Source organism: Excalfactoria chinensis, chromosome 1 (assembly GCF_039878825.1).
Source record: "Excalfactoria chinensis isolate bCotChi1 chromosome 1, bCotChi1.hap2, whole genome shotgun sequence".
Classification (NCBI taxonomy): domain Eukaryota; kingdom Metazoa; phylum Chordata; class Aves; order Galliformes; family Phasianidae; genus Excalfactoria; species Excalfactoria chinensis.
In genome coordinates this window covers 127,529,508-127,553,681 of record NC_092825.1, presented here as the reverse complement: position 1 = coordinate 127,553,681, position 24,174 = coordinate 127,529,508, and the positions used below count along the sequence as shown (strand labels likewise).

Below are 24,174 nucleotides of genomic sequence, written 5' to 3'. Positions count from 1 at the left end.
GAATATTTCTGCCTAACTTAGACCTCAGTCTAGAATTCTAGGGATTAATGTGCACTTACTTTTGCTGTTCCTGTGAACTTACTATGTCTGCTTCCATCACACTAATGTGATTTACGTGGTATAACTTTACTAATGTTTTACTTAAAGGAAGCTAACAGTAATTAATGCTTCACTCTTCTAAAACATTCCTATCTGTAATATCTTTTCTACTTTTTTTTTTTTTTTTTTTTTTTTGTTAGAATACTTATTGCAGAAATAGTAAAACAAATACTTTCTGAAAGAAAAGGGAAAATATTTAAAAGGCGCTGGAGAAAAAGAAAGATTCCCTCTTTTTATTTGACTTTGGCAAGGTTTCTTTCTAACATGGAAACAAATATCTTCTGGGAACTATAATTGTGAAGTTTTGGTGCTCATACATTATGAGCACTATCCACATTGTTGTGTGGAGTACAGTCTAAAGAGAAGACTTGCATTGACTGCTGTTGTGAAACTTGGGAACCTGTAAGTTACAGTGCAGTATTCACTGTAATATAGTTCTAATTTTAAAACAGAAGCCATTGAGCAGCAACTTAACCCTAGCTAAGTCTGGAAAGAACTCTCCAATAATGATTAACTAGTAATGAAAAGACCAATTGGCTTGAATAATCCCTGAGGCAACAGCAGGGACTTGATACACCCACTCACACCCAATGGCAAAAGGTGAGCATGAGGGGGACTTCATCTCCAGGGGAAGTAGCCACTAGATCCATTGCTGCCCTCTCCTGGAGGCTTCTTGGGAGGAGATGGTAAGGAGACAGTAGCTGGAGAGCAGGACACCGAAGATGTGCTGAAGCAGCAGGTCTCATGGAAGCTCTAGGCTACTCACTTTGTTCTGTTTTCAGCATCACTGAGCTGGATTAAGTCACTTCAGAAACATGGCTGAGAGGTTTACTTCTCCATTCACCTTCTCTGAAAGAACTTTCAAGTAGAAATCTGCCAACTTAAAATGTTCAAAAAGCTGTGTGTTTAGCAAATACAAGTGACTCTCTTTATCTGCTTCAGGTGAGCCTACTGGCCCTTCCTAACCCACTGAAGGATAGCAAAGTCCGATACTGTATCCAGTTCTTAGGTAGGTCCAGGGGATGGCATTGTCTCTCAGACTGACAAGGTTTTACTGTCTAACCAATTCTGAAATATTTTAATTGATCTTTGGAAAAGAAGAGATGGCAGATACTCTCTTACTGAGGCTAGTCAGTCCTCAGAAATTCATCAGTAAGATATCATCCATCTCTTAAAGCAGGAACTGAAAGCTGGAATCCTTTCACTAAGACAAGGCTGTATAAGATCTTTGATCAGCTGCTTGACTCCATGATCAGTCCAAGAAGCTGGCCCATTTAACATACCAAACCTACCTATTTCTGAATGGCCAATGTTAACAATGTGCATGTTTTAAACTCCACTTGGTGTATGGATTTGTAATGTATAAACATTATTTCCTCCTGAATGTTTAGAAACAAATCTAGAATGGGGAGAAATCCCCAGCATTGAAGGCATTGTATGTAAACAATATCTCATCTACTGACATCATGCTAGTAGAAAATCTGAAAAAGCAGGTCAGTAAATATTTTCTTTAAATATTCTACTTCCATGAGTGCAACAGTCTTCAGGTATGCAAATATTAAGCACCTGCAACCTGTACTCCACCAAATTCTATTTCCACCCACACACTCGATATCTTTGCTCCAGTGGTCTCAATATATCACACAGTATTACTATTTTACTACAAAAAGTACTACTGTCTAGAGATCTAAGTGTGGAGAGTGGAGTAAGGAGCTTCTGTTTTCTCACAATGTTTGCTTCATTATGTACTCCATACAGACAAAATCACTAAATATCCAAAAGCCCAGCATGTAAGATGGACTCAAGGAAAGAAACTCTCTGTGTGTGAAAGAATTTTCCTGGTGAGACATGACAGGTCCTTGAGTTCTACATTACAACCATGTCTTATTAATATCGTAATTAGGAAATACACTCCATCTCCTATCTCTTCAGACACCTTCCATTGCACTGTGTCAAACTGAATTTATTTACAGTGCACTTCTATCTAATAATGCTCTATAAGAACAACGGGAATATTCAAACAGTAATTAGAAAAAAAAAAAAAAAAAAAGAACAAAACAACATAGAAATGCAGTCCTCAAACAGGTAGCCAAATCATCAAAATAACACTCTCAGAAGTGAATCTGAGAAAAAGGATTTCCCCATGAATCAGCTACAAGTAACAAGTAGTTGCCTTTTGAAAGAGCAAATGTTGAACTTTTACAAATGATGGCAGAGGAATCAAGAATAGTTAGAAGATGTCATCCGGCTGAATGTGTGCGCACACTTAGGTATCTTACAGAATACAGGATCCATCATACCCCATTAAGAAGCATCTGTTTGGTTTACAAAATGCCTCTTGTGTTTCAGTCATCTCAGAGAGTGCTGGTCTTTTCATACTCAGAACCAAGAAGCTCTCAGGAAAGGTGAAATTTAGGAGATCAGCAGATGAAGTCTAAACCAGACAGCTAGGTCACTGAACATGTCTTTGTCCTTTAGTTGGATTAATGTAAGCCCTGAAATCTTGGGAACAGATCTCCAGAGCTGAATCAACCAGGCATCCACGTGCCTCCCTTAAATAGAAAATTGCTTAAAATAAGCTTTTGTCTCACAAATTGTCAGTCACATTTTTGCTAAAAAAAAAAAAAAAAAAAAAAAAAAAAAAGAAAAAGAAAGAAAAATATAGTGGAGTAAGAATACACAAAAGGAAACACCTAGGAAAAGCAGACTCCCTAGAAGTACTTAAACGACTATTCATAATTAATTATTGTGTTCACCTAGATGCTGACAGGACACAAAACAAATGAAGTGGAAAAGCTGCTTCTCCTAGAGCTGGGGTATAATATATCTTAATATTTAGGAAGGAGAAATCAGAAACCAGGAGCATTGCAACACAACAAAGAGCTGACAAACAAATACAGTTATGAATGAGAAAGGCTGCATGGGCTATGAAGAAATAAGTGAGAATACTAACTGTTGGAGTGAGGACTTACGAAGCTTCCTGTAAGGTGAGATGCTTGGTCAGGACTGGCTTGAGACCTCTGGCATTCAAATGATAATCCAAACTATATTATCTTCCTCATGTATTACACCCCTTCTCAAGTGTCAGCAATAGAAGAACTGATATTACAGATGGATGCTCAAAAATGTAAATACAGGCAGATACGTAAATAAAGGAAAAGCTGATTACAGAAAGATACCTGATAGCTTTTGTCTGAGAAGTTAAAGGGTATAAATAATTCCCATAGCATGATTGCACAATAAAGTAAGAAAATTCCTCAAGGAGAATGTTATATATTTCATTTATTATACATCACTCTTATGTTTACAACTGAAATACATCTTTCCTTGGGGACTGTACCATCATTTATTTTAAATCAATGTTTAAAATTAAATGGTAATCCTCAAGAGAGAGGAGACTCTTCAGTTACCGGCACTTCCAATTGGAAATCTTTCTTTCATGTTTCTATTTAATACTCAATCCAGAGTTTGAAATTAATTAAAAGATATCCTTTCTCTAATCTTTTGATTATTAGCTTCAAAGATGTTTTTTTTTTTTTTTCCTTAATAGACAATGTTCTAATAACTTCATCTTTTAGCAGTAAATCCAAACTGTTATTAAATGTTCAAACTGCATTATCTCCTGACCAATAATCAAAGAAGAAGGGTCTTTTAGGGGCAAATTATAGGTTCTTGCTTAGGAACAGTCACCCTATGTCTAACTAGTGCATTTATAGTGTTTAATTGCATTTTCCTATTATCAAAATCAAATATTAGTAGAAACTGTTAATAGGATGCAAAATTTAGTGTCACTCAATGCCTTGATTTGATGCATCTCAGGACAGCACTTTACCATGTGGTGCTCAACTAGCATTCCACTTGCAAGCTAACCATATAGACTGAGTTCTGCACTGTGGGAGGACACCTCCACACAGCCTACAAAATTCTGGTCTGGTGTACATATGGAGGCAGGAAATCTGCACTACAAATGTTTGTAATCTATTCATGTTTTCATCTCCTAATAGTTAGCATCCTGACCCCTCTCATAGCATGCCTGACCTGGTGTTTTGCTTGCACAAGTTACATGGGAGAAATACAGGACTTCAGCAGCTCGAACTAGCAATACCATGTATTTCTTAACCTTCACAGAACATTGCAACCACAAAAGAAGAAATAAGACCACTGGTGGAAAAAATTCTTTGCAAACCATTTAACCCGTAAAGTCCAAAGTCCATGCTCTAGATCATTTCAGCTTGAACACTTCCATGGGCATCAGTCTGTAGAGATCAGGAATAGCTGTAAAGTATTAATGATGGAATCACACAGTCATGGAACAATCTGGACTGGATGGGACCTTAAAGATCAACTGATTTAAATCCCTACTTTAATCCTATTCTCTGTTAAATGGAGAACTCAGATATGTGTTGCATCTCACTGTGTGTTAAGGCATTTGTTGGGCTCCATCTAAACATGGTATTAGTAGATAGCTCTGTAGCTAGTGTTGTGGACAGGGAATGTACAGGTGATGGAGATCTTCATTCCAAACAAAACCTACTCTGAGTCTCCCGTTGGCTTTGCATGAGACAAATAGCCTGTGCCATACTTTCATAAAGCAAAGAGAGCAGAAAGTGTGGCTACAGGAATGCATGCTTTTCCTGTAGCTAAAGGAATGAAAAACCCTGATACAATAGTCTACTAATGAGGTCACGCTTCTCTCAGTGCAACTGGAAATACAATTTTCTGATACTTAAGGAAAACCGTTAATATAATAAGACTTTTATCAAAGATTAGTTTGAAATTGAAGTTGCTAATAAGATAAGATAGAAAGTAACTAGAAGAATAAGGATAACATATCGGAACAGCAACTTTCAAATAATTTGAAGACTTTTGTTCTTTCATGTCACATTAGTGACTTTCATACCTTTTTGCAATTTTCTTACGGTATTACTGACATTTGCATCTTAGAAGCAACTTTTCATATATGCTCTGCGAGAGACTTCTGGCATGTGCTGGCAGCCTTCATATTTTATTAAGGATTTTAACATACTGCCAAATGTTCTGTTCCACAAACATGAAAAGGAAGTCATTGATGCTGCACTGTTTAAACTTCTTAAGAAAAGGGTGGATAACAATAGCTGCAGTTTGAGAAAATGAAAATCCTTCATCTCTGCTGCATTTTGGGGAGTAGCCCATGTGGCCCCTGAAACTTGCAGCTATGCAAACAGAAAATGACATTTTACAGTTTATTAAGACTGCCCACCAGAAAATGACCCCTAAAATTCCCTAACAAAGTAAATAGAAAAGGTAGGAAAAAAATCAGAAAGTTGGTGTCTTTTTTTTTTTCCCCTTCCCTTGAGCGGACTATTCATCCCACTGTATAAGCCTGTGGAGTGAATGAATGATGGAATATTTGACTGATGTAATTTATAGTGCTCCATATGACAGCCTATTTCAGAGTGCTTGAGGTTTTTACAGTCTCTGGTAGTAGTACCTGCTGCTGAAACAAGAGATTACTCTCCTTGGACAGACAGTAATTTAATAGTACAACTGTGTAGCTAGCCACCTCCTACTGTATTTCACCACCCACTCCAGTCAGCTTTTGATAGATAGACCTCAGCACTTGGAATATGAAGCACTATGTATCCCGCTCACAGTCTGAGGAGATACATCAAGGGTGAAACCGGAAAGAAAATAAATAAATAAAAGTGCTAACAGAGTCAAGTAAGCACTGGTTCTCAGTTTTGGCATTTTTTACTGAAAATACAGAAGGAAGGGACAAAGTACCTCACTGCATGGGATGCTGCTAGATTTTCAGCCATGTGGTCAATGTTGGAAATATTTCTGGTCTCATTATGACTTTGTATTTGACCTCAAAATCCTCTCAATTCTCTTATGAAGATACACTTTAAGAACCACCTAACGATGTCAGCAGGCTTCTTGCTAATATAAAAAAGTGATGCTAACTCAGAACTGCGTTTACTTCCCTGCCCAGAAGACAAGAAGTAGTGTTTTCTAAGAGAAGCAGGCTCCTCATTGATGCCTGCAGAAAGGTTACAAGGACTACTCTGGAGTTTAGCTGACAGCACTTGGGGCTCACATTGCCCTTCCAGCCACTGCCATTCCCATTGGAGGGTGAACACAGCAGTGGACTATGCTCAAGGTGCTGACCAGGGACTTACAATACCTAAGGAGCACATACGTGCTTTGTGGGGAGAGCCAGGTAAACCTGCCAAGTACTCTCATGGCAACTTGTTTTTCCATTAGATGGCCCCAGAGCAGGACAAAAATGATAGCAGCACAGCTCTGCTGGATCACTTCTCTCTTCTGCCAGGAAGCATTCAACTCATAATCCTCCAGTTACAAGTTATGAGCAAGTCTGTGCAGTATGCCGTTGTAGATGTGCCACAGTACCAGCAAGAATCTTAGATTCGTGGCACAGGGAAAAGAATGAGGAGGCTTTGTAACTACTGGTGCCCACATGGCGTGGAAGTGAAGATCTTGGTCCTGGTGCTCATTCTGGCAACAGTCTTACTACTTTCTCCATCAACTGCTTAAAGAGTCTATTAAAGAGTCTATGGAGGTTTCCTGCCTACAAGTCAAGGATTAACTTAATGATGACTTCCTGCTGAGGCCTGCTGGCGGCTGCAGCTCCTCACAGGGAGCGGAGGGGCAGCGCTGAGCTCTGCTCTGTGTGACAGAAACAGGGCCCGAGGGAACGGCATGGAGCTGTCAGGGGAGGGACAGCTGGGGGGCAGGGAAAGGGGCTGCACCACAGGGTGGTGGGCATGGAACGGGATGCACAGGGCTGTGGGCACGGCCCCACATGCAGGAATTCAAGGGGTGTATGAACATAGCTCTCAGTCATGTGGTCTGATTTTGGGGAGGACCTCGGTAGGGATGGGAGTTGGACTCCTTGTGGGTCCATTCCAGCTGGGGATATTCTGTGATTCTATAAGTTTAAGGCAATTCAGTCATAAGGTAGAGCAGTCACCTGCCCAGAGTTCAGCTTTGCTGTTCCTGGCTCTGGTAACAGCAAAAACCGACTTTACAACCTCATGTTCCTTTTTCACTTCTTGAAACTACTTAATTCTATCCTTTCCAGCCATACTACAGGAAAAAAAAAAAAGACTTTTAGAATAGCCAGGGGAGCTCTCCCAGTGCAAATACTCCCATGAATATTTATTCATGATAGGATTTGCTCTGCTTGTGCTTGTCTGTGAACATTTATATGAATAAATTCTTATTCTTCTAAATCTCTGTGAATTAGCAGAAAGCCAAGTAAATCAATAGATTTTATTTGCAAGAATGTTTATGAAACCTCCTTCCCTTCCCCTCCCCCTTTAATTTAGTCTCCTGGCCCAGTATTCAAAAAGAAACAAACCAATATGCTTTTTCACCTCTTGTACACACACAGGCACGCACAGATATATCAGCAAATGATTAAGAATGGGACAGGACAGAGTCAAAAATTCTTGGGCAGCTGCAGGTATAATTTGATACTAATAAGGAGGTGAAGGAACATCCAGCAACATTTATTCTCTAAGGACGCCATCCGGCAACTGCCAATCACTTCTGTGAGGATTTGAGTGCTCACCAGCTCAGGTGCTCTGGAGGCTCCCAGGCGTGCTCAGCAGCTTGCAGAATCAATCCTGACCCCTGCTGCCATGTGGGCAGTCCTCGGTTCTCTGCTGTCCAGGAGACCACGCTATCAATCAGTCCTTGCTGAATGAGGTCTGGGTTAAGTCTTCAACCACCTGCGGACCTTTGGCTGTCCTTACACAGAGAAGCAGCTTTAGGCTAAGCAGAGCACACCAAGCACCTAATCTGAACAGGAGGAAAAACAGGAGTTTTTCTTCACAGGCTGCTCTGCTTATTAGGATACTCCATGTCCTTGGGGCTGCGGCCAGGTCTCACAGAGCTGGTGAGCAGGCTGCATGATTTCTGCTAATAAAACCCTCTGTTGCATCCCTGACTCCTCAGATCCTTCTTACAACCTCCAAAATTGGGTTTTGCACCTTTTTTTGGTCCAGCTGACCCATAATATGTCTGATATCACATTTCCCAATGTCGTTTCCTAAACTTCTAGTTTTTCCCTGCTCCCACTTTGCTCTTTCCAGCTTGTATTTTGCTTTTCGTTGCTCCTTTTCCCTTAGATGTCCTCGAACCCTCATAAGGTCTTATTTTGTTTATGTGTCCTTAACCCACAGCTCTTTTCACCTCCATGTATATGTGCTTTTATCTGTTTCCCTGGGTGCCTTGAAGCCCCCAACTCTGATTTCCAGGTTTCTGGTCAGAATACTTTTTTCTCAGTTTTTGTTGTAACTGCTAAAGGAACAAAACCCATGCCCAGCTGCTCCATCTGTCCCCTTCACCTCTTCACCCTTGACCCCCTATCCTATGGGGAAGTTATGAGAATTAGAAAATGATATCAAAGCTGTCTTTTTAATATCAGGTTCACTATTACTTTTGGAGAGCAATAATAAAAATGTAGGTCTTAAAATGGTTAGACTTGACCTGTTTATTCACTGCATGCTAGCAGAGCCCTTTAGATTTGGACTATACCTTCCATGCGGTAGTCATCAGTTTACTCTGTAGGAATATTAGGAGTGATCGAATGTCATTCCCTGAGAGAGCAATGTCCTTAACAGATTCTGTTATTTCATCTTTTAGATCAGCTTTCCTTTTCAAAAAAGTGCTCATTCATACACTTGATAGATTTAAAAAGTGAACCCCATTAGCCACAGGGCAGGTGCACTCTAGGCACCAGCAAAACAATAAACACAGGATATTTCCTGGCCAGTGGCTCTTATGTCTGTCTTGACATGATGAGCAGCAGGGTCTAGACAGCAAGTCATATCTCCTAAACTTGGCCTGCCTAGGGAAACAGCTAGCATTTCAACCAGCTTTATGGGTGTTTCTTTTTTTTTCCTTCTTGGGGTTAAGTGTCTTCTTCCATAGGATTGCTAAGGAGAGCAGGGATGGTTTTCATATCACCTACAAAGCTGGGCCAAATTTAGCATGGCAGCCCAAAGAGAACTGCCCAACTGAAAAAAAAACAAACACTTAATCTTGTTTGTGGCACAAAGGTAGCACAGGTTTCTCAAACATTACTCCTCCTCATTTACACATTAAATGGGATTTCATGATAGGTCTAGGGCTTAAGCAGTGATAAGTTAGGACCAAGGCTGGGGATTAGCAACCTGAAGTGATACTCAGATAGCAAAGAGAAAATATTCATATGATTTCCATGAATATTTGTGGTGTGTCATGTTTCCTGGCACACAAGAAACAGCTCAGAAATCTTATATGGCAGACACCCGAGCTCAGGAATGTTTTAATGGGCTGTGGCGTGATGTCACTGACACCATGTTGGTTATGCTGGGGAAATACCGCTCCATTGGCCAAAGACATTAAAGGGATATTGAGAAGAGCTGCTTGCCTTTACGTCCCTCTACTTTGGTGAGCTAGTGGCTCTCCTGAGGTTCTATATCCTGAAATTAATTTGAAATCCATTTTGTAATGAGCTGTCCAGTGATAATTTCTAACGTTCAGACTAATATGCATTAATAGCAGATGTTACTGTTTATTATTTCAATTATTACTATAAAAACATCATTAAAAACAAACAAACAAACAAACAAAAACCCCACTGCTTGTTATAAATAAAAATGCTGATAACTAGTAGTAAGAAACAATCTGTAAATGTTAGAAACCACTCATGTGTTTTGCAGAATTTCAGCCCCTCAAATTATGTGCCAGTGGTCCTTTCTTTCCTCTTCCTTTTTCTCTCCCTCTTGTCTCTTGTGATCCCTCCAGTGCCTGCTTTTTGCTACTAGTTCAGGCAGGGCAGAAATGCCCAGTAAAATACTTTTATGTTGTTTGAAGTGATGTGCCATCAAAAGGTTCATAGTACCCACACATTTCCGGCTTAGACTTTCTAAATCCTTCTGATAACTCTTGGTTCTTGTTGCTGTGTGCATTTTTAACCCCCAAAGTATAAAGGGTATTTTTTTTCCTCCTGTATTATTACAAACACAAAGAAAACAGTATAAAATCCGTAAGGAGCAGCTGCTCTGCAAGGACATTATGAGTGTCCATGGTACTGCGGCAGCCTGCGCATCTGTCACTCAAGAAAATGTCATCTTGCCCAACCAAATCCATTGTGCAATCAGAATGGAGAAAGCACTTGTTTGGAAAGGTTTATGGGCTGACGTCTGTTTGAATGAGTAACATCTGGGCTAAGATGGGCAGGATGCACAGGATGCACATTCCTATTCAACCAAGTCGGTGCATTTTAATGGCAAAGAGCATGTTTTAATTGCAAAGAAAACTCCAAGAAAAAAAATCTTCAAACAAATGTCACTACTTCCACATTTTAAAAATCACATTATTTTTTAAGTTTCAGTCATAAAGAAATGCAGTTTTCACAAAAATGCATCAATGATGTTTTAGAGTAATGGATTATCATTCGTAACACAACCATGGGAGACATTTGAGATGAATTCCCTGTTATTTTCGTTGGACTTGTTAAGCAAATCACCTTTTCAGGACAGAAATTCAGCCTATGAAAAATCCTATGTTGCAGAATTGGGGGTTGAACAAAGCTTTCATTTGTATGGACACAAACACATGGGATCCAGAAATTACCGATGATATCGAGTTATAATATGTACATAACTCAAAATACAAAGCATAAATATTATTAGATCAAGCTAAAATTATGTGTTGGGGAAAGGAGGTTTGAAAATAACATTTTTTAGTGGTCTGGAATAATCTTAATTGTACTGGTTGGGTTTTAAACTGGTGTAAATCTGCTGATTTTATCATTGTATATCAAGTTCTATCTCCTTAAGTGGCACTAATCAGCACTAATTAGGGAAGTTTGTTATTTTACATCCACGTGTAAAGACTGAAAAGGTAATCTTTACCACAGATACAGCAGTAGCTTTGTTAACAAGTGCCACCATAGGTTAAAAAGTATTCAGCAGAGTGATTTGTCTGTTTCATATTTTGGCTTTGTTGTGGAGGTTTTTTTTCATTCTCTTTTGCTTTGAAGTGCAGAGCAGCACCCTTTCACTCATGCACGGCTTTTGAAGGCAAAATGTAAATCACAGGAATTTTTTTTCTTTGCTAACAAACATTTCTTCCTGGGGATTTTTATCACCTTTAGATATAATTATTATTATTATTGTTTTAAAGACACAAATTAAATCAGACTGTTACGAGATTTCCCAAGGATTTTTGCCTTCATTTACAGAGCAGTTTCATTGAAATTCTTACAGTGTTATACTTTTCTCCATTATTTCACAGAAGGAAAGCAAAAAATGGGGATGAGACTGATTGCTAAATCACTAGCTTATGATCTAATAGATCAATGGGTGTTTTCATATTTGAAAATGTCTCAAGTGGTATATAGATGTCCTCAGACATCGCAGATACAAATATAGAACTCACCTAAACCCTCTGCCCCAAGAAATCTTTTCTTTTAAAATAAAAACTACAGTTTCTTTCCCACTGAAAGTTTTTGCAATTCCACACTGCAGATTATGAGGTACTTTTCTGCAAAGCTCTGATCAGCAGATTTGATATATGGATTTAGATCAATTTTTTCTTATGGCAAATCTATATGTTATTCTACTTCTTCATTTGGTACTATTTGCTGAGTGGCTGTTACTTGGGAGCAAAGGTCAGTATCTTGCTCTTGGAGCAGCCGAGTAATCTTTTACTCCTCATAAGGGTAGTCAGAGATATTAAATCACAGTTGACGTACCTGAAGCACAGCAACTTCATCCATATTTTATCTGCTGTAAATTTAATACCACAGCACTTTTTAGGGTGATGTATTTATTAACTGGCTGGGGATGAGCAGTACAGAAATTCAGTTTGTTCAGGAAAATAAAATGAAGACACTCTGACAAGTTTATGAAGTAAGCACAATAGCTATTTATTACTTTTTAAACACGCAGTGCACCTAACTGTTTTTAGCAGTGTTTGCCCAAATAAATGAATAAAGCTTTCCAAATCATCTCTGTTTATTTTTCTTTTGAAATTTAATAAAGTTTTTGCTTTATTTTAAAAAGCACATCCTAGCTTCCTTCGAAATAAAATGCATTCTTTATGGAAATAAACATAGCTAAGTGTTCAGATAAGCTGGAAAGAGGCATTCTGGGAAAAGAAACAAATCATTCACAGCCTTGCTGTATATTAATTCCATCTTTTCCATTTTTGGTTCTAATTTATTTTGTTCTTTACATTTTACCACCACCAAAATAAATGAAGCCATGAATACAATAACTTTTAAAATGCAAGTACCTGCTTTCTACTTGGCTTATAGTACATTTGAATAGCTTGCATTATTTTTACTCAGTGTTATTCATTGTGTTTCTTATAGTAAATAATTCACACAGCTTATTGTTGTAACCATGATATGTTCATGTTTCCACACAATTAAAAAAAAAACACCTGTAGATCTTTTAATCCTTCATTAACTGTGACTTCTGTAACATGATAGAGAATAATACCTAGTTGCTAAAAATCATGCTACACTACTCAAAAAAGCGACTGTCACCTTGATGCTTTTGTTGTATCAAATATTTATGCTTTTATTGTTAATCACAGAAACCTGATGCCCAACACAACCTGAGAAAACTCATTTCTGGCGTATAAACTACCTCAGAAACATAACAGTGGTGTTGCAGGTTTGCAAACCATGGTTACATCAGATGCAGAATTCAAGGAACACCCTGACCATTTGGTCACCCATCCTGCTTTGTTTCCTACAGTGATGTGGGACTGTATGTGTTAGTTCTGTGAACTCCAGAGGGATATTGTCTAAGTATCAAATATCTTTGCCCACATGTGTGCTTTAGATGCCATTTATTCAGAGCTATTCTCTGTTTTTCTAAGGTTGTTTATAAAAAGGACAAGTCAAGTGATGAAATGACTGCAGCAGCTCTCTGCCACTCCTTTGGCTACAGTATTTCTTTCCTTGGGACAGCCCATCCAAAAGCCCATCTGCATGGCAATACATAGCTTCCTGTTTGCTTGCTGCATCATCAAAAATTTGGTCCTTCACATTCTTGGAGATATGAGAAGACACAAAACAAAAAGACTTCTCTTCAGCTCTGCCCGTGCTGAGGTAGGTAATTAGGCAACTCCTGAGCTGTGCCAAAGAGACAAGAGCAGACAGAGAAATCCACAGGAAGGGATGCCACAGACTGAATCTCCAGTTTACTTCAGAAAGTCTGGAATCTTTTCATTTATTTATTTATTTTTTTTTTTTTTCTGCCTCCAGGTTTGTGCAAGTCTCATCTGCATTATTTTTTCATGGATGTGACAATATATTGGTCTCCACCCCTTTCACACATACTCACTGTATGGCCATCTCCTCATTATTGCTCTTTAGCGCTTACTGCAATGTATTTCCAAAGCACTGTTATTATTAAGTACGACCTCTCACTTCCACTTTCCTTTATCCTTTCGACTTCCTTGACCCATTTCCCCCATTTTTTTCTCCCCTCTAAACTTCTGACATATTTTTTTCCTCCCTACCTCCCCGAAGTATTTGGCAGCATATTTGGCAGCACACTGAGGCCAACAAGCGAGTGTCCTTTGGTGCTGAGGTTTTAGATTACCAGCTAAGCTCCCATGACCACTTGTCCTCTCAGTTGTAAAGCTCCACATGAGTATTATGCTACATAAAGAATCACAGCAGAGGAGCTGGGTGACTCCACAGACTAAGAGCAGAAGGCTATAGCAGCATATTTATCTGCCAGTCAGAGAAGGGAAACCCTGGGGCAAACTTGCACAAAATAAGCCCCATTATTCAGACCGTGCAAAGGGGAGGAAAAATGGGAGAATTTTGCATTCTGGACTGACATAGCAATGAAGAGTGCTGGCACAGAATAATAATACATAATAATAATAGTAATAATATTTGTACATAATTTATCATTATCCACTACAAACTCAGCTCAAATCCCGGTACCATGCTATTCTCTTCCACTCCGTATCCTCCTCTTGCTATACTCCTTTTATTGGCTTACATGTGCTGTGGAAATTCATTTTATTCTAATTTGGAGCCTTTGAGGAAGGGCTGAAAAAACATGTACTACTCCATAGTCATTAAAAAACTCAAATGACAGCATTTCATCCTGCTTTTGAGGCTGAAATATTAGGCTTTGAAACATGAATCATACAGCTTAGTTGAGACTGTGAAGAAGCTTAGGATCATAGCTTTAGTTAAAAATAAGCTTTAATACATAAAGCTGAGGAAAAGGGAGCACAGATGATACCTCAGAAGTCAAAGTACAGATACTGAGCAGCTCTGAGTTTGTGTATATCATACTGTTCTGTATTTAGCCCAGAAACTGTTGGGCTTCAATGAAGGTGAAGGTAGAGAAACACGGTTAGTTTAGAGGTAGGTGTTGGGTAGCTGTAAAAGAAATTGTGTGCAATAAGTCCTAAAGGGTTAACAGTTTGCAGCGTCTTTCTGTCTGTAGAAGAAAAAAGATTGTTTCATAGTCCACCCTCCCATTGCTTTCTTTGTCCTTTTTTTGTTTTTTTTCCCGTTGTCTTTTTCCCCTATATTTTTTCCCCCCTGGCCTTGTAAATCCTGTATTGGCAAGTGAGAATGAAGTGTTATAAAACATCTTCTGAGAGGTCCATACTGCAATAGCCCTTTCACTGTCTTAAGTTGCCACTTTCCCTGAATCTTTTATTGCGTAATGCAATCTGAAGACAAACTGTGCAAACACATGCCGGCTTACATATAGAAAAGAAAAAAACAATGAAAAACACACTTTGAATCTTAACTTAGGGAACTGTCAGCCCTCCATTTCATTGGACTGAGTCACTTTTCCACTGTGGTCCAGGCTAATCCTGGCTAAGCTATAACTTGCAGGATGATGGTGTTTGTTAGGGTCACCTGGTTTCCTTTTAGGGTTGTGTTTGAACAGTTCCAACCCAGTTTCTTGAAAGAGTTATGTGGAAAGTTTATTATGGGCTTGCATAGAGAAAAGCCATGAAGACTACACTCTGGAGAACTGAATTTCACAATCTCCAAGGAAGTCTAAAGTAAAACAATAATGATCTTGCTTCCCTCCCACCCATTGGAGCACAAGTTCCTGATTATCAGGCAGATTGTTGAGGTTATACGGCCTCTGAGAATCACAGGATGGAAGAGACCCACAAGGATCACTGAGTCCAACTCCTGTATCCACGCAGCATCACCCAAAAGTCTATGGCTGAGAGAGGTGTCCAAACTCTTCCTGAACTCTGCAAGATTGGGGCCAGATCACTGCCCTGGGGAGCCTGTTTCATGCTCACCTCTTTCTGATGAAGAGCATTTTTTTGATATCCAATCTGAGACCTCTTTATCAGCCATTGTCACTCAACTCCTTAACACAACAGCATGATGCCAACTAGTTCTAGGGCTGCATTTTAAAATACCACTTTCTCTCTCTCTCTCTTTTTTTTTTTTTTTTTTTTTTTTTTTAATTTTAAGGCAATTTTACCCGATATTTATAGTGAAAATCTGTGCAGCACAATCATAATTTAGGGAGAATATCCGAGAGGCAACACTGATAACTCCTGCAATAGGTAGCTGATTGCTCATAAAATAGGTACCAGAAAAGCCGTGGAGAAAGAAGCATTTAAGTATCCAGCTTTCTGATCTTAATTCTATTTGAACTTCTTTACTCAGAGTGAGGTCCTACAGAGAGGAGAAGGGGCTTAAAAGAACAGTCCTCAGACAATAACACTCTCAGAATGGTTAATTATAGTACAAAGCCCTAAGAAACTTAAGTGGATTTTGCATGGCTTTATGGAAAGTGGAAACTATTCTCTTTACTATTTGCCAAGCCACACACACATTACAGCATAACAGCTAGAGTTTCAGAGCTTTTGCAAAACCAGGTTACACATCAATTTCATTATTTCATTTGCTGTGTGAAAGTGAGACATAAAAAGCTCTCGAAAAAACATGACCATGTCCAACATATCCTGTGTCACAGACACCTGGTATGTTCTCTGTAAACTTTTTCCTTGATTCCAGATCATATTCTGTATTTAATATTCACACCAGAAAGGGAAACAAAACCTATGTGAAAAGCTTTCCACATGGTACCCTCGAGGGAAAGCCTTCCCTTGCTACACACACACACACACTCACACATCCCCTTAAGTGAAACAAGAGCAAAAATGACTGTCCTGATTGACTGTCTCATATTTGTGTCCTTGCCAACCACTGAGGTTATGCCTGTGGTCTATCATCCAAAGAGCTGACCACAGAAGAGACTACAAGCTGGGGTGGTATTGCCTTCTTTCCTTCTAGGGGTAAGCAAGAGACGGAGTGAAAGTTAAGTGAATATTATGGTTTTGAGGTTTACAGTGGAATAGATGAACAAGGAAAAGAACGCTAAAAAGCTAATAGGTACAGACATAGTTTATGGAGAACAAGAGTATTTTTAGGAAGATCAGTGCTGCTGAATAAACCAGGCAGTCTACATCAACAAACTACTAAAACTATTGAACTATTGAACCTGCAGTCATCCAGGAGACATTACTATAGACATTATTTCAGCATAGATTGAAGATGTATGGATAGATAGGAAAGAAGCAGTGAAGACTCCAGAGATGTGATCCTGTTAAGACTTACACATGTGCCTAACTTATCACAGAATCGTAGAATGGTGTGGGTTGGAAGGCACCTAAAGATCATCAAGTTCTAACATCCTGCTGTGGGTAGGGCTACCCAGGGCTCCATCCAGCCTGGCCTTGAGTGCCTCCAGGTATGGGCCTCCACAGCTTCTCTGGGCAAACACAAGTAATCCCACTGAAATCTTTATAGGCAGAAGTGCTACTCACAGCAAATAAATCTAAGCTCTGCACATGAAGATTTTTTTCAAGGACATTGCTTAGGTGTGACAGGGCATCAGAGGAGGTATCTCATAGAGGAGGGATCATCAGGCAGTGCAGAAGCTCAACAGCAAACCTTTTTAGAGTACATGTGGCTCAGAGGAGGACTGGGACAAAGAATGCCAGCAGCCAGTAGGCACCCAAGGGGTTGCTAACTATACAGGCTTTTATATCTCCCAAAATAGATACAGGTTGCTGTATATGTAAATATAACTGTTATTTTGGTTAAATAGAGCTTAACTGTTTCTGATACAGTCATTTATTTGTCAAGTCTGTTTTATGTTAATTTAATTATAAGAAAATTGAAAAGTGTGATACATAGCTAAGCCCTTAAGGCCGGTTAATCTATTTGGATTGTAACAAATATAATTTTTATTAGCTCAGCCTATTTGGATGGTAACGAGTCTAACCTTTCGGTAGACATTACAGACTCTGAATTATAGTCTATTTTATGTAAAACCAGCATTTAGTTCAATAAAAGGAAAGTTCTTTTATCTGTCATTGTGTTATGGAATTGCTGTATTAATGAGGATGCAGTAGACGCTGTGACCATTTTCCAGAAACCAGGGTGTCCTCTTTTCTGGGTATCCTTGGCAAAGTGCCCATGTAAGTCACTATGAAAATAGTGAATCAGAATGTTGGGGCTTTTTTTTTGTTTTTTTCTTGAAAATGACCGTGGTGAAAAATGTTGTTATTAGCATTATGAAAGAAAAAAACCAAAACATTGTCCATAATAATATATCTCCCTACACAATAGAGAGAAAAGCAAAATAAATCAAAACAAAGTCCCTAACCAGATTAATATCATCAGAAATAAATAAATTAAACCAAACCAGAGCCTCCAAGATAAATTAGTGAACAAATAAAACAAATATCTGTGGACACTCCTTAATTTCTAGGAAGAAATTGTGCATTTGACACAAATTAATTAATGGTTTTAGACTTCTTGAGACAAAAACAGTTCCTTTCTCATTCAGAGTTTTCACATTCTTAATAAAATGCAAAGTACCCTACAAAAGTTGAGGTTCTTTTCATGTTACCATTCTGCAACTTCTGACTTGTTTTTAGAAGTGGAAATGAGGCTTTCTCTATATTTCAGAACACTTTTTAAAATTCAGATTACATTAAAAAAAAAGGCATTTCAAAAAGTCCCAGTGGAAGAAATAAAACAACTTGTGAAACTGAGTGAAAAGTGCACAATTCACCAGAAATTTTCCTCAAAACCTAGCTGGGGCATTGTGCAGACTCCAGTCAGCTGCAGTTCAAACTGTCATACCCGGGAATTTTGCTGCCATGATGATGGAGAAAGATTGAATGTTTGTGTGTGTAAGAGGGACAGATATTTCAAGCACATATATAAGAATATTACAATGTATGAAGACAAAACTGTTTCTTAATACGCTCTGAGATTTTCTTGCCATTTCTCATGACATGGGTATTGATGGGCTTGCTGGGTGTTAATTAATTATTTATAACTCAATCCAGAACATAGTCTTATCAATGCCAGTGGAGAAATATTAGGTCCATTGAGAAGAGATAGCTTTCTAAACACGTCATTCTTCTCCCATCCCTGCCCCCAGTATTTTTAATTTCTTTTTTTTTAATTAGAATTTTTAATATTTTTCAATGTTTTTTAACTAAACTGAAAAATAAACAGTTGTGTTCACTAGTGTGCCATTTCAGTATGAGGGAGAGAGAACTTCACATTGTTGTTATGGAGAAATTTGACATTTCCTGCTATCCAAGAACCAGTGAGAGATGTAAGGAATATGTAAAAAACTGCACTAGAGCATAATTGATACTGAATGATGCTGATATTGAAGTGGGCTATTAGAAGAGTTGCAGCCCCATTTGCGAATGTGTGGCTTGGTTTTAGTTCTGTCCTATGTAACCACTGCCCTCTATCCCTACAAACACAAGCCACTGAAGCCTCTCCTTGCAATTCATCGACACAACACTGCAAAGCACCCAAATTCTCAGTCTCTTTTATTTTGAAATCTGAAAGCTCTGCTCAGGGTACTGCTTTGTGAAAAGCATCCACTGTTGAAGAAAAGATTATAACATAGCAGCAAATAACTTCTGTCTGTGAATGGACTGCTCTTTTTCTCCAGCCCTGCTTAGTTCTTTTAGATTAGGTTTGAGCTTCTGGTTTTGGGAACATGACCTTTTTTTTCCCCACAAACTGCAGAGCTTTGCAGTCAGGTATTATTGCTTGGAACATAGGATGAGGCTTCTCTGCTCTTCCTTCCCTTTGTTATTATAGTACACATATTCCTAAGTATAGTGAAACAAGTATGGAGTCTCTTAGTACAATAGACATCTCCCATCAACGTGACACTATCTCCAGATAACCTAGGCAGAAACGTCCATGACATAGTGATCATACTTTAAGTTCACATCTTGCCTTAATATAAGCAGCTGTAAAGCAAAGCTTAGACATTTTTTTGTTCAGGCTGTAAAATATCCTCTCCTTCCTTCAGCACATACACAATGACTTCAGCATACTCAGCCCAGCTGTGCCACCAATAACTTTCCATACAAACACACTATCAATATTTCTTCAAGACGATCATTGGATATTCATATTTTTGCTACTTCTTTTTTTCCCTTTTTTTTTTTTTTTTTCCCAATAATCCTACTGAATTTAGAAAGGCCTCATCTCTATAAGATGCTATTTGTGTCATTGATAGCCAAAAAATCATATAGCAAAGGGGTTCTACTGAGATGGATAACTTAGGATAACAAATTTTATCACTAAAACCAAGTGATTATCTTGGGAAAAATTAATTCATGGTCACATGTTCTATGACAGGTTAACTCTTCACCTGTGGGAGACTGCAGAACATGTTACCTCTCTGCTTACACTCCAATTTACTTTAATGTGCTGGTGTCCTATATGTCTTTTGCAATGATATGAAACAAACCACTTTTGCTACCCATGGCAACAAAAAACCCAAGATTTGAGGCCACTATCTGCCAGCAAATGCCAGTGTGGCACTTAAGCGCTCTTGATGTTGGCAGCTTTTATAGTTTTGTGTTACAGCCCTGAGTTTCAAAATGTACCTGGTTTCACTCCGTACAATTTCTGTTGAATAAACCATGCTGTTTGGGTGTCTGCTGTGGGGGTAGGGTGCATGAGCAAATGCTATTTGCTGTTCATCTTAGAAACTCAGCTGGTACAGACTTCCTAATTAACATGTTCACAAAAGCTGGCTGCAGACATGTTGTCTGAGAATTATGGGTGGCTGATAGACATTCATGGAAAAGAAAGAAGCTATTAAAAAGAATATTGACTAATATTCATGCATGTTTGGGTGCAGGCAAGTGGATCTCTTCATTAATAAACCTCCCTCATTAATGTAAAAATCATCCTGAAAGTATATACTATGAAAAGACAACCTGAAACTTTTCCTTGGGTTTGGTTTTCCTTATGTCTTGTTCCCTCAGGACATGCTTACTGAAAAATTATCACTCTCCCTGTCATATTTCTTATTTCTCTTATGTCTGGGCGGAACAATGAGCCAGATTTGTTACTGAGTCAGCAAAAAAGACCCACTGAGCTTTCCCGTCTGGATCAACACCTGCTAGCAGGGTGAGGAATCTCAGGCAAACACTGCTAGAGGTAGGAAGAAACAGAGTTCTGACAGATGTTCAAAATAATAGGAATGTGTTTTGATTAAGTAGTACAGTTCTCACAAAGAAAACTCCTCTTTTTGGTCATATCTGGAAGCCTTCATTGCACTTGGATGTTATTATAGTATTGAGGTTACTTCGTAACTTAGCATGTCATTTATATTTCTGAAGGAAGAATAGATTTTTATATCCAGTGCCACTTGTGCTCATTAAGTAGGCTCCTCAGATCTCTTGGTTGTAACACCTGCAATTAAGAATGAAATAGGATGGACTAGGTACTGCAAGTTAAGAATATGTTTGTGTATCTTCTGCATTGACATTCTTATACATACAGTGATGATGCTGGCAAGTATGATATGCATGCATGTATCAAAAGTCCAAAACGAGAGACCATCTACTAAACACAATCTTTGAGGCAATGTCAAAGCAGATATCTGAATATTTTAGTTGCAGTGATTCATATGTTGATTAGTGGCCATCCTACAAGGTATACTAAGTGGAGAACAGAAGAAAGTTATGTCCAACTAAGGACACAACACCCACAGAGCAACCATAGGTGAGATCGGTCTGAAGACAGAGGTGTTCTGATCACCCCCGTTTCTCATTTCAGATTGTCTGAAGACTCAGGCATATTCTATCCTCCTTAAGCTGTTCAATTGTATCAGCTGAATTTAAAAACCAAAACTGTAAAGGTATACATGAGTGGAAGACAAATCTTCCTGAGTTTATTCAGTGCTATGAAGAGGTTGAACAGAAACACCTGTCACAGAAAAAGTGATTCTGAACCATAAAGTAAAGTGGGAATCTGTCTGATATGCGGAAGTATTTATCTTGCAGACTAAGAGGTGCAAATACATATGTTTGTTGAACAGAAAGAATTGTTCATTAAATCCTGGAGAAGGATAGGAGGTGAGTTATAGGAATGAGTCCATGCAGATAAGAAAAATGTCTTTTCAGTTTGGCATTGGTATCATTGAAATGGTATTCCAAAACTGAAAATTTCTTAAGACTTAGCTGTTTGGAATTTGGAAGATCTTATGAAATCAGTTCAACTCTGTCCTTAGGATACTTAGTGGCAAAGCTTATGGAAAAATCTAGTTGAAACAAGCTTGACTTCAATGCAATGGCTATGGGAAACTGTATATGTATATGTATATGTATATGTATATGTATATGTATATGTATATGTATATGTATATGTATATGTATATGTATATGTATATGTATATGTATATGTATATGTATATGTATATGTATATGTATATGTATATGTATATGTATATGTATATGTATATGTATATGTATATGTATATGTATATGTATATGTATATGTATATGTATATGTATATGTGTATGTGTATGTGTATGGTGAGGTGACATTGAGGACTTGTTTCATTCTCTTGAAGAAGGATGAAAACAACCAACAAATAAGCACCGGAAACAGCAATTTAGAGTGATCAGAATATAACACAGAAAGAATTGAGTGAATTAAGAAGAAGGGAAGAGGCTCAGATTGCAAAGTCATATTTCAGGACTAAGAATTTCTGTTATATTCTGATGTATAATAACAATTCATTATTTTGAAATAACAAGAGGGGAATGCCAAGGGTATTTCTGTTGATCATAGCAAGCCTGTGAACTCAGGTGTGATTTGTCTGTAAAAAGTACAAATACCATCCTCAAACATATCTTTTGGGGTATTTTTTGGTAGGGATTGAGAAGAGCTTCTGTAGTTGCGGCTTGATCTGTAACACTGTATACAGCTTGGTTCACCTGTGTTCAGTGAAGACAAACACACTTGGAAGTTCAAAGGAACAGAAACCATACATTTGACAGACTGAAAGAAGCTTAGCTTTGAAAAGTAAGGGCTGGCAGATTATATGTTTTTGCTTTGTAAATAAAGTTGAATGCAGATTTAAACATATAAGAAGACACTGAGGCAAAAAGAAAGGGAGTAGTATCTGAACAAGAAGAAAAATTATATAAAATGACCATGAAGAGATTAAGGCTGCAAAATGAGAAAGCATTTTCTACCATTCAGTAAGATAAAAAGTCAAGGGAAGAATCATGGAACAATAGAATTATAGAACCACGGAATGGTCTGGGTTGAAAAGGACCACAATGATCATCTAGTTTCAATCCCCCTGCTATGAAGCAATGAAGCAGGGCTGCCAACCACCAGACCTGGCTGCCCAGAACCACATCCAACCTGGCCTTGAATGCCTCCAGGGATGGGGCATCCACAACTTCCTTGGGCAACCTGTTCCAGTGCGTCACCACCTTCTGCGTAAAAAAACTTCCTCCTAATATCTAACCAAAACCTCCCCTGTCTTAGTTTAAAACCTTTCCCCCTTATTCTGTCACTATCCACCCTCATAAACGGCCATTTCCCCTCCTGTTCATATGCTCCCTTCTGACTTAGATACTTTTGATTTTCTGTGGTAGAGGGATGTTCCTTGCTCAAGGCTTGTGTGGGCACTCCAGTCTGGCATTGCACTTGTCTGTGAAGGTGATTACATAGTATGTACATTAGAAGAGTATTTAAATTAAATGGACGTGTAAATAAAAAAGTATTTTTTCAAAACTGGTTTGTATTTTTCATAAGATTTCAGACCCACATTTTTATTAGCACTAGCTAAGCAGCAGCAAATGTGCTGAGTTACAAACAGTACCTTCAAAAGACAAAGGGAACACAAAATATGTCACTAGTAATTTAATCTAGTGCAGTAATTTCAAATATAGTTCATCTTTCTGTTTAAATTTAAACTGGTAAAAATGTGCATAAAAATGTAGGTTGACATGGTTCTATAGTACACTTAGATACATATGTTTGAATGTTTATGAAAAAAACTTGAGAATATAATAAAAGCAGAAGATCTATATACACCTGCCTATTTAAAGTGTGATTACTTGACACAGGATATGGTATTTCCTTTCAGATGTGACACATAAACAAAACAAAGAGGAATACTAATAATGAAATAAACAGCAGATACAGTATAAAGTAGATTTTTCTTTTTGGGACCCTCATTTATACTAGATAATTTGCAATTAATACTTTATGAAAATTGCCTGTTTTGTATGCATGAGCAGACAAAAAGCTTCCTAAGAGCATCATTGTTTCCTTAACGAAAGATACAATGCCAGTGACATTATCAGCATTATACACTTGAACCACAGTTGGTGAAGACGACATCTTCTATAGTGTGCTGTCATGCATTTAGGACTAAATCTTATTGCAGCAAGTGGATGTTTTGCCACTGAATTCAAAAGGATACAGATTTGGCCCTCATTACTTGCCTCCATTTCTCCATCTAATTAAAGCATTTGAATGCTGACAGGTCACTGGAATGAATGCCCAATTAATTACTGATTTGTTCATCATAGCTACAGTCTGAAAGCTATGAGTTTATATGTTAGACTCAAAATGATTCCTCCTTGGATATGAGCTGTGCTCTACATAATTTTTTTTTTTTTAGATTTTTATTTTTTAAATGTTTGTGGCATGAAGAAAACACAAAATAAATGAATTTTAAAAAGTGTGTT

The 24,174-nt window shown here is 38.2% G+C and overlaps 1 protein-coding gene across 4 annotated transcripts in view; it reads right to left on the bottom strand.

Annotated features, from left to right (window-relative positions):
- The window catches only part of LOC140262845 (uncharacterized), an 82,905-nt gene that overhangs the window by 35,435 nt on the left and 23,296 nt on the right, over positions 1-24,174 (bottom strand). Inside the window, exon 1 of one of the 4 annotated variants that reach the window (XM_072357478.1) lies at positions 7,673-7,807. The exons of the other annotated variants lie outside the window; for them this stretch is intronic. The gene's annotated coding sequence lies outside the window, so the exon portion shown is untranslated. Of the gene's footprint in view, positions 1-7,672; positions 7,808-24,174 lie in introns of those variants that run through there. 4 annotated transcript variants of the gene reach the window in all.